The sequence below is a fragment of the Macrobrachium rosenbergii genome, chromosome 34, assembly GCF_040412425.1.
Source record: "Macrobrachium rosenbergii isolate ZJJX-2024 chromosome 34, ASM4041242v1, whole genome shotgun sequence".
Classification (NCBI taxonomy): domain Eukaryota; kingdom Metazoa; phylum Arthropoda; class Malacostraca; order Decapoda; family Palaemonidae; genus Macrobrachium; species Macrobrachium rosenbergii.
Window position 1 is genome coordinate 9,198,533 of NC_089774.1, and position 15,093 is coordinate 9,213,625.

Sequence of the window (15,093 nt, forward strand, 5' to 3'; positions counted from 1 at the left end):
AAAGTTTGAATGAAAGTGATCTGACGATGGAGGAATTATTGTCAATTACATGAAATTTGGCATTTTACTTATTCTGGAAAGCGTGATTTTTTTAATTAAAGGTATTTGTAATTTGTTTTCTTATATTTTTATCAAGATTTTAAAACGTATATATATATATATATACATATACATATATATATATATATATATATATATATATATATATATATATATATATATATATATATATATATATATATATATATGTTATGATTCTATTTTATGGAAACCACAATTATTTTATTAAATATATTCTAAATTTGTTTTTCTTCAATATCTGAAGTTCTTTTGATATATTTTAAATGATTTCAGTTTTTGTTTTTTATGTATGTATGTATGTATGTATGTATGTATGTATGTATGTATATATATATATATATATATATATATATATATATATATATATATATATATATATATATATATACATATATATATATATATATATATATATATATATATATATATATATATATATATATATATATATATATATATATATATATATATATATGCACACACACATTATAATCCTTTACCACAACAACGAAAAAATCACAAATATCCTTTTAACCTCAATCGAACTAAACTCACTCTCTTGTACCCCCTCTCTCTCTCTCTCTCTCTCTCTCTCTCTCTCTCTCTCTCTCTCTCTCTCTCTCTCTCTCTCGAGTAACGAAGGCCGCTAAGAAGGGAACCTCCCCAAGGATAACTAACCCCTTCTCGCGTGACTCCCGTCGCAAAAGACTAACGTGACCTGAGGTTCGGTCCGTATTGATTCCCGGACCGAGGCGAAAAGAAATATACGACCTTTGCGTGTTTCGGGTTCTTGACTCACCCAGCGAGGTTTATTTACATTGTTTCTTGGCCGTCTCTGGCGCTACTAGTAGCAGCTGCTATTGGATTTTGGTTCCGTTGCTATTTTATTGTGGTGTGAAGGGTGTTGATCATAGGATGGAAATGGCGTTTATATAGTCATTATTTTTGGTAGGCGTGTACCTATCTGTGTTGCTACTAGAAGATTACTGGCTACTTTTAACACCTGCTACTAGTTTTACACCTACTAGTCATGCTACTGTTACAATGCCTCCGTCTACCCTGTCCCCAACCCCAACAAAGGCTTCAGGCCGTAATTTTTCTTCCCTCTAACATAGAACCTGTAATTACTTTTTAGACAGCTTCTAATTACGTGAAGTCAGCTATTTTTTGATAACTTCTTTCAAACCTGTAATTAAATGGCAAGTGTGGTTTATGTACGTACGCATGTATGTGTATGTATATGTATAATATATATATGCATATATAATATATATAGATATATATATATATATATATATATATATATATATATATATATATATATATATATATATATATATATATATATATATATATTCTCTTCAACAACCCTATTACCGGCTAAATAGCCCAATTTCTCCGCAAATGTTCAGGGCGACCGTGCCTGGATAGAATTTCACCCGGACCAAAATGATAAAATAATATTGCTATTCTTTGAAAAGATTCGACGACCGATTCGTATTTTGAATATATAATATATTTTAGGGGTTTTGCAGTTTTTTGCAGGTTTTTATTTTGTGTTTTTTCTATTAAATAAATCTAAATATAGATTTTGATTTTAAATTTTATCTAGATTTTTGCATTAAATAAAATTTAAATAAAATCTAAATAAAATATAAAATATAAAATCAAAATCTAAATTTAGGTTTTATTTGTAGTTTTTTGCAGGTTTTTCCTTTGTGTTTTTTGTAATAAATAAAATCTAAATTTATTCAGTTCTTTATCAGTTAGTTTTTATTTTCAGTAATGTAGGAATTGAACAGTAACGTATTATACTATAACCAGTGCATTAAAATTAAGAAAATAATTATTATATATAAAATATTTTGCAATTTTTGAAATAAAACTCCATTGCTTCTGAGTATGAATAAAGGACATTTTCACATAAGGATCATAATTATCCCTTCAGTTACAAATTCTCAAAGATATCAGGTAACTCCTATAGACCATGTGTCCTACACCTAACTTTGTTCTCCTAAAAACTTATATTGACACAGTTATACCTCTCCGGCCTAGCCCTGGCCTCTCCAAATTGACCTCTCTGGCTTTCCTCCATGACCTCCCTTACCTCTCCTGTTTGTTCTGGATTGAGGTAGATGTTTAGTATCTCCTTGTATCTCCTGGTTTGTTTACAAAGTCAGAAGGCCAACTGGGAGGGATACATCATCTGGAGTAGGTACTGTGAGATCGTGTACAGGAGGTTCCGAGCGTGAATTATACAGTGGACTTTGGCTTCAGTGTTGACATTCTTCGTTTGCTCTTCATTCTTCTTCTTGGATATTTGCCAAGGTGGTCACACTTGGTTGTGTAGTGATGATGTAATGCTTTATTGTAGTTTTATTTATGTATATGTATAACTATATATATATATATATATATATATATATATATATATATATATATATATATATATATATATATATATAGAGAGAGAGAGAGAGAGAGAGAGAGAGAGAGAGAGAGAGTTTTAGGGTTTTAATCCCTTGGAGAGAGAAAGGAAGGCATGGAAATTTTTCACTAAGTTGAAATACCTTTCTCTCTCTCTCTCTCTCTCTCTCTCTCTCTCTCTCTCTCTCTCTCTCTCTCTCTCTCTCTCTCCATATATATATCTATAAAAGAGAGAGAGAGAGAGAGAGAGAGAGAGTATTTGCAAATCTCTTGTAAGCCTCAAAATTAGTCAAAAATTTCCATACTCTTCCTCCTTCCCTCTCCAAGGGATTAAATTCTCTCTCTCTCTCTCTCTCTCTCTCTCTCTCTCTCTCTCTCTCTCTCTGGGGGCACGTAGAGTCACCAGCACTAGCAGCAGCAGCAGGCTTTAATTTCGAATGTAAATTACCAGCGCATTAGAGGCGAGGCCAGCCCAGTCTACGAAGGCCTCAGATACTTAATTACCATTAGATTTGTTTAATTACGTCACAGGGCAGGCCAAGAGTTGCCAATTAGCGTGTTTCATTCGCCATTGTTCCATTATTCAAGGGTTGTTCTGAGGCGTACCTTCAAAGATTGTTGTGTTGTAATACAACCGCTGGTTGTGTTTCTGAGGTTATGATACAACTGGTGGTTGTTTTTCTGAGGTGTAGCTTCAGAGCTTGTTGTATTATAACTGGTTGTGTATTTTTCGTTTGTGTTTTAGTGTGAAAGTAAATCAAAATAGACAGTAGTGAGATGAGTTGATGTAGTAATTAATGGGTGTCTAAAATATAATAATAATAATAATAATAATAATAATAATAATAATAATAATATTATTATTATTATTATTATATTTTATGTTTAATTTTAATTTTAAAAGATTAATAATAATAATAATAATAATAATAATAATAATAATAATAATAATAATAATAATAATAGTTATTATCATTATGAGTGATATTCATATTAATATTTTTGTCATTGTTATTATAATAATTATTACCTACAATAATAATAATATAATAATAATAATGATAATAATAATAATAATGCCAATGCTATTATTATTATTATTATTATTATTATTATTATTATTATTATTATTATTATTATTATTATTATTATTATTATTATTATTATTATTATTATTAGCACGAATTCTCACTCACCAAAACACGAGCCGATGGTTTCTGACACTGAACAAAACAACACTCATGAATTTTTTTATATTTTTTTGCAAATGCAATTACTCCGGTTAATGACTAATACGAACGTGTGTTCCCTTTTGATTCTATTTGGCAATTAATATCTAATTATGACAAAAAAAAATTAATGCGCGCCAGTTAATTGCTGACTCGTTTCGGTGATAATTCGCTGAAATTGATTTATTGGGATTTAAAGGGACTGGTAGGTATCAGCTGGTCTTTAGGTTTTGTGGGAGTGAGTGTAAAATAATGCGATTTACAATGTTTACAGATTTGTGATGTTCAGTATTGGAATATTTGATTTAAATTGGTAAAAATAAACGTAAAATTTTTGTCTATTTAAATTACGTAAAATACGATTTACAATAATTCACAGGTTTGTAAAGTTCAATATTGAATAACTTGATTTAAATTGGTAAAATAAATGCAAATTATTTAATGGAAACTTGTTTAGATGTTTATGAAAATCATGTAAAATAATACGATTTACAATAAATTACAGGTTTGTAATGTTCAGTGTTGAAATATTCGATTTAAATTGGTAAAAATAAATGTTATATTTTTCATGGAATCTTGTTTAAATGTCTTTAAATTATGTAAAATAATACGGTTTACAATGATTTACATGTTTGTAATGTTCAATACTGAATAATTCGATTCAAACTTTGGGGCATTTTTTACTTCTTATTAATTGCAAGATAATATGACTTTGAAAGGTAATGGCGCAACGGGTTATATAAAATCTTGCTGACAATTATTGCATGGGATTACTCGTTCGCAAATTAATAATAATTAATATTAATTGAATTGAATGACGAGAGGCGTTAATTATTACTCTGGATACTTCCACGTTGATTGCATTGTCATTTGTGAAGTGAATTATACATATATATATATATATATATATATATATATATATATATATATATATATATATATATATATATAACCTGTTTCATTTCACTGTTTTATTTGTTACTAGCTGGCTTAAATAACAAAAACAAAATATACAAAAACAATAAACAAAAAAACAGTCCTTCAAACCGCACAAAATAACAAACAAAAATAGAGAAACAAAATTTTCATAAAAACAAATTGCCACTAAGCAAACCAAGTAGCATCTCCCCCTAAAATAATATTAACAAGCAAGAGACAATTATTACACCTGTCCCAAAGAATTCCAGGTAAATGGGACCTCTCTCTGTGTCACCTAGAATTGACGGCTCACCAATATTCCTATGACACGGCCTGATGCTAATTGACACGTGTCAGTCACCCTATGGTGTGTTTAAATCCATCATTTTTCGATATCCAATATGTCGTGTCCTGTCTGGCAATTGTCGAAATGTTCATTTTGGCATATATTGAAAAGTTTATTTATTTGTTTTTTTTTTATTGTGTCAAAAAAAAAAAGAATGATTGGTGGGTGTTGATAGTAATTTTGGGATCTTTCAGTTTTTATTTTGATATTTTATGAATATATTGATGTTTGTATATTTTTAGTTCTGTTGTGTATGTATGTGTGTGTATATATATATATATATATATATATATATATATATATATATATATATATATATATATATATATATATATATATATATATATATATATATATATATATATATATATATATATACATATATTTATATATATATATATATATATATATATATATATATATATATATATATATATATATATATATATATATATATATATATTGTTATGAGTATATATATAGAATATATATTGTTATGCCCCAACCTGCCCAGCCAAACAAAAATGTTAAGCGGAACCTTCTTCGCCTTTGAAGCAAGAAGATGAAGCACTATAATTCATGACTTCCCTAAAGAGAGGAGAGGAAACATGGATCCAATACTGGGAACATCGCTGAATTTCCATACGACAGAAGACCTCCTTTTGAAAAGATCATCTGGAATGCATTAATGCCTCCGAAACGAATCTCAGGGCGGACTTCATAAATATCGGATGGCGGGAGTTGCTATAATTATACGGCATGAATATATTCAGTACATTATGAACGAGGCCGACTGGCGCGCGTTCTTCTGGGAGGGCAGCTTGTACTCCTTGGCCTTTGGTGCGTTCAGGAGAGTGATTTCATTAACGGAAAAGCCTTCGCTTGGCATTTGATAGATTAGCTTGTATTCCTTGGCCTTTGGTGGGTTCAAAAGAGTGATTTCATTAACAGAAAAGCGTTCGCTTGACATTTGATAGATTAGTGTGTATTCCTTGGCCTTTGATGCGTTCAGGAGGGTGAATTCTGTTGCAGAGAAGTGTTAGCTGTGTGTTTGGTAGGTTAGCTTGTATTCCTTGGCCTTTGGTGCGTTCAGGAGGGTAAATTCTTAAGCAGAGAAGCGTTAGATTGGTGTTTGGTAGGTTAGCTTGTGCCCTTTAGTCTTTGGTGCGTTCAGGAGGGTGAAATCTGTAGCGGAGAAGCATGTGTTTAGGTTTCGTTGCATCCACCTAGAAACTATTTTGTTTATCATACCATATCATAATTAACACGTTCAATTAACATATCAGGACATTCAGTCAATATCAGCCTCGTTCATATGGTAATCAACATGTTCAGTGATATTCCTGAATGATATGCTGATAGGATGCGCATTCAATTATTACTGGCCACGTTCATCTGGTAGTCAGTTCATTCAGTAACATATCAGTGCTATCAGCTAAATTGCAACATGTTTATTTAGTACCCAGTGTGGCCATTCGTCTCTCGGCACGTTCAGTAGGATGTGCCTTTCATCAACAGAAAGCAGTTTTGTTCAGTTAGTACCCGCTGAATTTATCTGGGCTGCGTTCAGCTGGTTAGAGACCCTTTTCAGCTGGGTATAGGCCCCGTTCAGTTGGTTAGAGGCCCATTCAGTTGGGTAGAGGGCGCATTCAGTAGATTAGGGGCTTTTCAGTATGTTAGAGGCTGCGTTCAGTAGGTTAGAGACGCGATTCAGATGGTCAGAGGCCCCATTCAGTTGGGTAAAGGGCGCATTCAGTAAATTAGGGGCCCAGTTCAGTAGGTTAGAGGCCGCGTTCAGTAGGTTAGAGGCCGCGTTCAGTTGGTTTCTGATCCCTGATTATCTCCCTGGCGTCGCCATCAACTCAAGCGTCTGATTAGCCATTTGCGAAACGACCGGAAATGATAGGCGGAGATTAAAGATCCTTCTGATCTCTTCGTTTCCGAATAATTAAGAATTTCGGGGGTGTAATTATGCCCGGCTCTGTTGGTAACAGAGGAGATAAAACATTGGTAATTTTTGGTGATTTTTTTAATATGTGACAAATTAGATTTAGGATTCATTTGGGGTGATTAGCTATATGTATATGTATGTATATATACAGTAAGTATATATATATATGTATGTATATATACAGTAAGTATATATATATATATATATATATATATATATATATATATATATATATATATATAAAGTCAAAATCTAATCGGTTTCAGATAGAAAAATTCTCCACACACACACATACAAGCCCTCTATTATAATCTAATAGAATTCCCTTCACCACAAGTTTATCAGTGTTCTGATTGTTTAAGTTTCAGAGAAATATTCGTTTGACGTCCGTCTGATCCGGATTTGGGGCGATTTCGGATTTTGGGTCCATTTGCAAATGGGCCAAAAACGCTAGCTGGCATTTGCAATTCCAAATGTCTATTTTTACTTTTGTTGTTTATTTGGTTGGAGTTTATTTTGTGCTTTGAGTATTTAATTATTTTTATTGATAAAAAATTCATTGCCTTCATATTATTTTATTATTCATTTTACATTTGTTAATTTTTTTTTCTGTTTTCTAAAAGTTCATTGCCTTCATGTTTTCTAACATTTCTTACGTCAGTTTTTTTCTTTTTTTTGTATTGGTTTTCAGAGCCTGGGATATTTGCGATAATAATAATAATAATAATAATAATAATAATAATAATAATAATAATAATAATAATAATAATAATAATAATAACATCAACTTATCAATAATGAATTAAAAATTCATATATATATATGAATCTTTAATATATTATTATTATTATTATTATTATTATTATTATTATTATTATTATTATTATTATTATTATTATTATTATATCAGACACCTTCAAAATCCTATTTAAAAAACTGCAATCCATCCCATCCAAAAAATGATAACAATAAAACCAAAAGCCAGTCAGGTTCCGCAAAAAAATATTCTACAACATTTGTTTTCGACAACGAATTGTGGTCCTTCCTCCCACCCTCCCCCTTCAAAAAAAAAAAAAAGGCAAAAATTATTCGGGGCTGGAAACATATGCTCTGGTAAATGGCCCACTGTGTTTTTCCCATGAAAAGTGTCACCATAAATCAGGAAAATTACTCGGGTTTAAATGGCAGGACCTAAAAAAAAAAATTATATGGCACCCCTGAAAAAAATAATAAAAGGGAAAAAATTCATATTTGGTTCGATTTCATGTGTGAGGTTGGTGAAGTCTGGTCGTTAATTCAGGTGAGTTTCTCACGTAGAGAGAGAGAGAGAGAGAGAGAGAGAGAGAGAGAGAGAGAGAGAGAGAGAGAGAGAGAGAGAGAGAGAGAGAGATTCTTGTACCATAATGTCTATTTCAAAAGGGACAAATTAGTAACATAAATAAATGATAAAGAGGCAGGCACAGAAAGGAAAGAGAGAGAGAGAGAGAGAGAGAGAGAGAGAGAGAGAGAGTATGATTCTTTTATGGTCGTATATGGCAGCTGAGAGGTTGCTTAAATATAAATAGCTAGCATGAGAGAGAGAGAGAGAGAGAGAGAGAGAGAGAGAGAGAGAGAGAGAGAGAGAGAGAGAATGATGCCTGTATTGTTAATGAGTAAGTAGTCATGCTTGAGCAGAGAGAGAGAGAGAGAGAGAGAGAGAGAGAGTTCCTTGTAACATATTACCTCTATATGTTTCCAATCACGAGTCTGCAGAGAGAAATTAATAACATACATATACTGATAAAGGGGCAGGAACAGAGGGGCAGGCACAGAGAGAGAGAGAGAGAGAGAGAGAAAGGTTAAAACAAAACTCAGTCAACCGTACTTGCAAATTACCAGCACACATAAATTGATAAAATGTTAGGCTGAGAGAGAGAGAGAGAGAGAGAGAGAGACACTAATACGAATATGAACTTTCTAACTCTGGAGGTATTTTTCAGGGATTAGAGCTTACGACCTCCAATTAATTAAGGATTCTCTGGTTATGTAAATGTTCCCAAGCAAAAAAAAAAAACACACACACAAAAAACTCACTAATTTTTCTGCAGCGAATTTGTTCCCAATTTTTCGCAGAGGGGATTATGTAGCCTATTTGCTTCCTCCTATGTTTTTTATGCAATTTTTTTTTTTTTTTTGTTTTGTGCAGATTTGGTCCAATTATATAATTTTTATAGTACTTTTCTAAAATGGTTTAGAAGTAGTATTTTTTATGTATTTTTCTTTTTTTTTTTGTCTAAGGTTTAGTAAATGCATTGGGGGTTTTTTTGTATGTTTTTTATTCAGGTTTTTTGTGCTTGTTTCAGAGAGGTTTTTATTTTTTTGCCTGAAGTCCAATTATATTATTTTTCTGTTAGGTTTTTATAATCATATTATTTTTCTTTTAGGTCTTTAAAATTATATTTTTCTATTAGGTTTTTACCTTTTGTTATAGAATGTCAGGGGACGTTTACCAAAATTAAATCATCTTCTTGTGGCCCAGTTGGGATGATTTACTGATGCTAGATGATTTATGAGATGGCTATGGGATTCCAGAGGTTATTTAGTGTGACCATCTTTAGTTTTAAATCTCCATAAATCTCCTTTTAGTATCAATCATAAGTTAATCATCCAATCCTCTCAAATCATCTCAGATCATCTCCAATCATCTTATTCTTGTTTTTGTTTAAAAGAGTCTTGTTTCTATGAAATGTCTGCAGAAATAGTCACCAAAATTGGGTCATCTTGAGGTAGTAAGCCAATGAATGACTGAGCCAAATTTCACCAGATTCCCTTTGTCGAGCCTCGAGATATGAATGCAAACCGTACCCTCTCTCATATTCGGTAGCGGAAGCGACTGCAAAACTCCGCATTCTCGTATTCAAGTGGAAGTTTACCTTTTGCCAAGCGAATAATCGTCATGCAAATTCAATTTGAAACGCAGCAGTTGAATTTGTCGGAGGATATAATTCTACTCTCGCACAAGAGGCTTTGTCTCTGCTAGTTAAATTTTCATAAAGTCAAGGTTATTTCCCCTTTGCTTGTTTCATTCATTCCATACCAGAGATTTTCTCATACAGAAACAAGAGGGGTTAGGATTCTAGGTGAAGGTTCAGAGTTTAAATGAATTGTATGAGGTGAGTTGACAATGTATGCAAAGTGTCACTGGTATACGGAATCAGACTGAGATTTAAACAGAATTTGAATGGATTCAGAGACTTTGAAAGAGTATATAAATATTGACTGATTAATTCATTGGCAGTCTTTCTAAGACTCCTATTCAGCAAACTTCCATAATATCAGCTGCTTTAAACACCTACCCAAAAGACTCATCACCAGCCTGTCGAAACCCCAACGCCATACGCATTGACATTATCTTTGTGTATCTTGACTTACTGTATTTGGGACTTATATATATATATATATATATATATATATATATATATATATATATATATATATATATATATACATATACATTCATACACATACAGGCTTACCCATCTCACAGTAAGGTCTGCAGTGTACAGTGTACATACACACCTAACTCAAGTAAACAAGTGAACCAGCATTAGAAGTAAGGCATTACTCCTTCCCAGATAATGGAGTTGGGATTACCCCGTTGAATTAACTCTCCACTTCCGTTTTGAACTTGAAGCTGCTTCCTACTGCAACAGCAAACTAATTACACAGGCGAGGGTACTTTGGTGACTATTCCAGTGTGACTATTTTTACTGTTAGTTTAAATGTAACTTTTTTTATTTGAAAAATATGATTTTTTTACTTTGAGTAAAGTTGGTGATGGTAACTCAGCCAAATGAAGTATATTAATATTTTTTTATTTATATATAAGGTAGATTTATAGTAGTCTCAAGCCCAGTAGGAGAGAAAGGTTAAAAATATTATTGAATTATTAATAATTTCCTTATTGCCGATTTTCATTTACTTGTTTATTTCGTTTTTCTTATATAATAATATTTCTGTTTCTTTAGGGTTTGATAGAGAGACCAAATTCATTTCTACTGGTTTCTTAGAATTGTCCAGTATAAATAATAATAATAATAATAATAATAATAATAATAACAATAATAATAATAATAATAATAATAATAATAATAATAATAATAATAATAATAATAATAACATTAGATTCCAGAAAAAAATAATAGAAATAACTTTAAACTGAATTTTCTAACAATTTTTCAGTTTTATATATAAACATACACATACATACGTACAAGCACACACACACACATACACACACACACACACACACACACACACACATATATATATATATATATATATATATATATATATATATATATATATATATATATATATGTGTGTATATAAATATATATGTGTGTGTGTGTGTGTGTTCAACTCATTCCTTAGCTACTACAATATTCAATTTATCATTCTGTTATAGTAATAAACAATTTATTTCGATCATAGCATTTAATAATTAATTTGCATATCTATAACAAATAAAAAATGTACTTTTAAATACATTCCACTAACTGGTAAAAAAAGAAGCCTAAACCCTACATTTTACAGATAAAAACTCATAATTTAAAACTTGCAAAAACGCAAAATTATAACGTACCAAGAATGCCATTTCCACTTGTCATAACATTTCAACATTTTTGTGGATGTATTTTTTTTGCAGTCGGGCATAGCTTGCTGATTATATTCTCGCTACTTCCTTAATTAAAACGATGAGATTTTCTTAATGATTCCGATGCAACAAAAATATTGCATTTTTATAGCAGGTAGATGTAATTACATCATGTTGCAAATGTGGGAGATTACTTTTGGATTCCAAGCGTTGCAAAGTCAGTATGTTGAAATTCTATGTTGTTATTTGTAAATGAGGTATGTTGTGGTTTTTATGGCAAATAGTACTGCTGTGTTAATCTTCATGTCAATTAATTAGGACGTGAAAGTATTTGAGATTTTATATATATATATATATATATATATATATATATATATATATATATATATATATATATATATATATATATATATATATATATATATATATATATATAATATATTCTTATGTGTGTGTGCGTATACTGCATGGTAGGAGGAATATCTCGAGACATGAGCTAGTTCTCAGTGATAATGATTAAAACTAAATTGCTGGTAGATTTTACTGCACCGTAAAAAAAACTTCCAGTGAATCTCCCGGGTTTTCACCAACCCAACAATACCTTCACCCCTTTAAAATATAGGAAGAAACATTTCACAAAATAAAAAGGGAGTAATTTAAGACATATTTCTGCATATAGGAACACCAACTTCTCTCTATATCAATTAGCTCATCACATAAAAAATTGGTAGTTGTATCTAAATGCATTGTATTTGGCGAAAACTAAAATGTGTACTCGAAAAAAAAAATCATATTTACACAAAGTCATGGCCATTTCATTCTAATGTACCAGGGAAAATCATTTCTATATTTTTTCCTACGTAAAATTCATTTCGAGGAATACAAGTTCAAATTGTAAATATTTGTCCCGTTTTGACGACTGATGGTTGATTTTGAATTAAAGGAAAAATACTGGGTCCTACAATAATTGTTTGTTTTCAAGTTTGAATGAGATTCTTCTCTCTTTTTTGTAGTTTTATTTTAGTGGTTCATATATAAACTGTCACATCTAAGTTGCTTTCAAATGATATCAATAAGGAATAACCCAGTTGGCCTTAGCAAGATGTATATATATTTTAAATATATAATCTTCGAAAAGCTACAAGTCTGTGGGTACATTTGCTTGAAAATAAAATTGAAAAATTCAGATCTGATTTGAAATGATTGCAAGATTAAAATGTAATAGAAGGATTAAGTATTACATAGATTTCAATTCAAAAATAGATAAAATAATCTGGCCTGGATGTCTAATGTTAGAGAATTTAGACTCAGAACAATGAAATAACCACTAAATGCAGAAAAATGATTCTGATATTTTAAATGAATTTTCAATCTTTATGTTGCTTCAGATAAGATGAACAGCACTTGCTCAAAATTTCCAAAATTTCGAATAACAATATCAAACGTTATTTTCCTGAGTGAGTGTTATGTTATTAGAAAGTCATAACGGACAATAAAGCATATATTTACATTCAAAATGCAATTTGAAATAATGTTTTTAGCAGACATACGTTTCTAAATATAACAGTGATATTTTGCAAGTATCATTATTATATTATTATGTCGTGTTATTAAACTACTACTGTCAACAAGAGACTACAAAATATTCAGAATGTTATGATATCTCAAAATAAAAATACTGTACATTCATCGTACCAAAACGGATATTACTCCAGTAACTTATGCAGAACGACGATTCTACCAATTTATTGTGCTGTTTCTCGTATCATTCAAAAAACAAAAAATGACGTGGTGATTCTCTAACAAGGCCAATAAAAAATATGGCTCTCATTATTTAGAAAGTGTGTCAAATCATACGTATTTCTGCAAAAATCAATTCTGCTGTTCCAAACGGACTTAGGTTTAGCAACAGACATATAAAAGTTCAGTGACAAACAAAACATCATTTTAAATATGTTTCCAAATGAAAAATCCTAAAATAAATTCACGGAATATGCCTTTAATGTACGACCTTAAGTAATAAAAAAATATATGAATATGAAATAGACAAAACTCCATCTGATTTGCTAAATGTCACGTCATTTAGGAAATAAAAAAATGAAAGTTACTGTAAATATAGCCAGGAATTTTTGTATGTGATCAAACGTAACTTTAGTATTTCACATGCGTTTGAAATACCTGGAATTTCAACTCACATTTATAAAAAAAAAAAAAACACCCTGATTTTGTGTATTGCCTAAATGTGTGACTTACGATGAATAAATGAATAAAGTGGATAAACAAAATATATAAAATTTTACAGAATATGAAATTGACCTGAACATGATAAATTCAGATGATTAGTTTTTAGTATATTTGTTGATTACAATAAAAAATTATACAAATGCAAAATAAAAATTAATAATAATGTACTATTACTGATCAATAATAACCATGGCAAAAAAATTTATTTGAGATATTTCTTGGATATGCAGATAATTTTTGCGATGCATATATTCCTATTATTTCTCACTTGGCAATACACTCCATGTTTTGCAATAAAAAAAACCCATTGCATAAACAGTGAATATTTGATTTCAGTAATTTATTCGAGATGACAAAAGCTCCCATGTTTGCAAATGATAATTTTTTCACAGTTCAAATAAAGCCAAATGGAATTGAATTGTTTATATCAGTTAGACTTAATTTTTGGTCAATATTTGTGCCACATAAAATTCGGGACATATTTGTATTTAAGTATCAGGTGGGAATAATTTCTTGTTACATAATTTTGATACTGAAACGTGCATTAATTTAAACGTGTCAATCGTAATTATTCAAATTTTAGGCTTTGAAATAATCCTTTATAATATATTATACTCAATGGAAATTTATCACCCAACAAAAATCCTCTAACATATTTACAAATCGAAAAAAAAATAAACAAAAATAAATCATGGCATACATTTTACTACCCTGTCAAAGAAGCCATTTCAAAACACGCCCCCATGAGAACTTAGATCAATAGTATCATAAGAAGATTTACCTAAATTAACTCATCCTCGACTATCAAGTCCCACACACGTACACACACAAAAGTAGCCAGTAGGGGTGAGCCTGCCGAAGACGAGAGCCGGGAGCGACACAACCTTCCACCACCACTGCCTGTTCAACACTGAGTCTCTCTCTATGGCCAGCCTGCTATTCGAGTCAGCGTTTATTACCTGCAATGGAGAAACTGTCCGATATGCAACGCACGCATGGGATATTTACCCCTCCCCCTTCCCTCCCCCTCCCTAACCCAACCTCTCCCAGTCCTCCACCCCCAAACCTAACCTCCCCAACCCCTCTAGGACTCATTGGGTTGTTATTTTTTGGCGGGGTTGTAAACGAAAGTGGGTTAATATCTTAACTATCTAGAGACTTTGGTGTCGTTTTCTCTAACTTTTAGATGACAAGTTGGTTTATGGGTTCGTGATTCTGGGTTGTATTTTGGTGGAAATTGGTTGTTTACATTCGAAACATA

At 31.0% G+C, this 15,093-nt stretch overlaps 1 protein-coding gene across 1 annotated transcript in view; it reads right to left on the reverse strand.

Annotated features, from left to right (window-relative positions):
- Positions 1–14,811, reverse strand: part of LOC136856164 (uncharacterized) — a 63,113-nt gene extending 48,302 nt beyond the window's left edge. The window contains exon 1 of the mRNA XM_067133834.1: positions 14,614–14,811. The gene's annotated coding sequence lies outside the window, so the exon portion shown is untranslated. The remainder of the gene's footprint in view (positions 1–14,613) is intronic.
- Between the last annotated feature and the right edge of the window lie 282 nt (positions 14,812–15,093).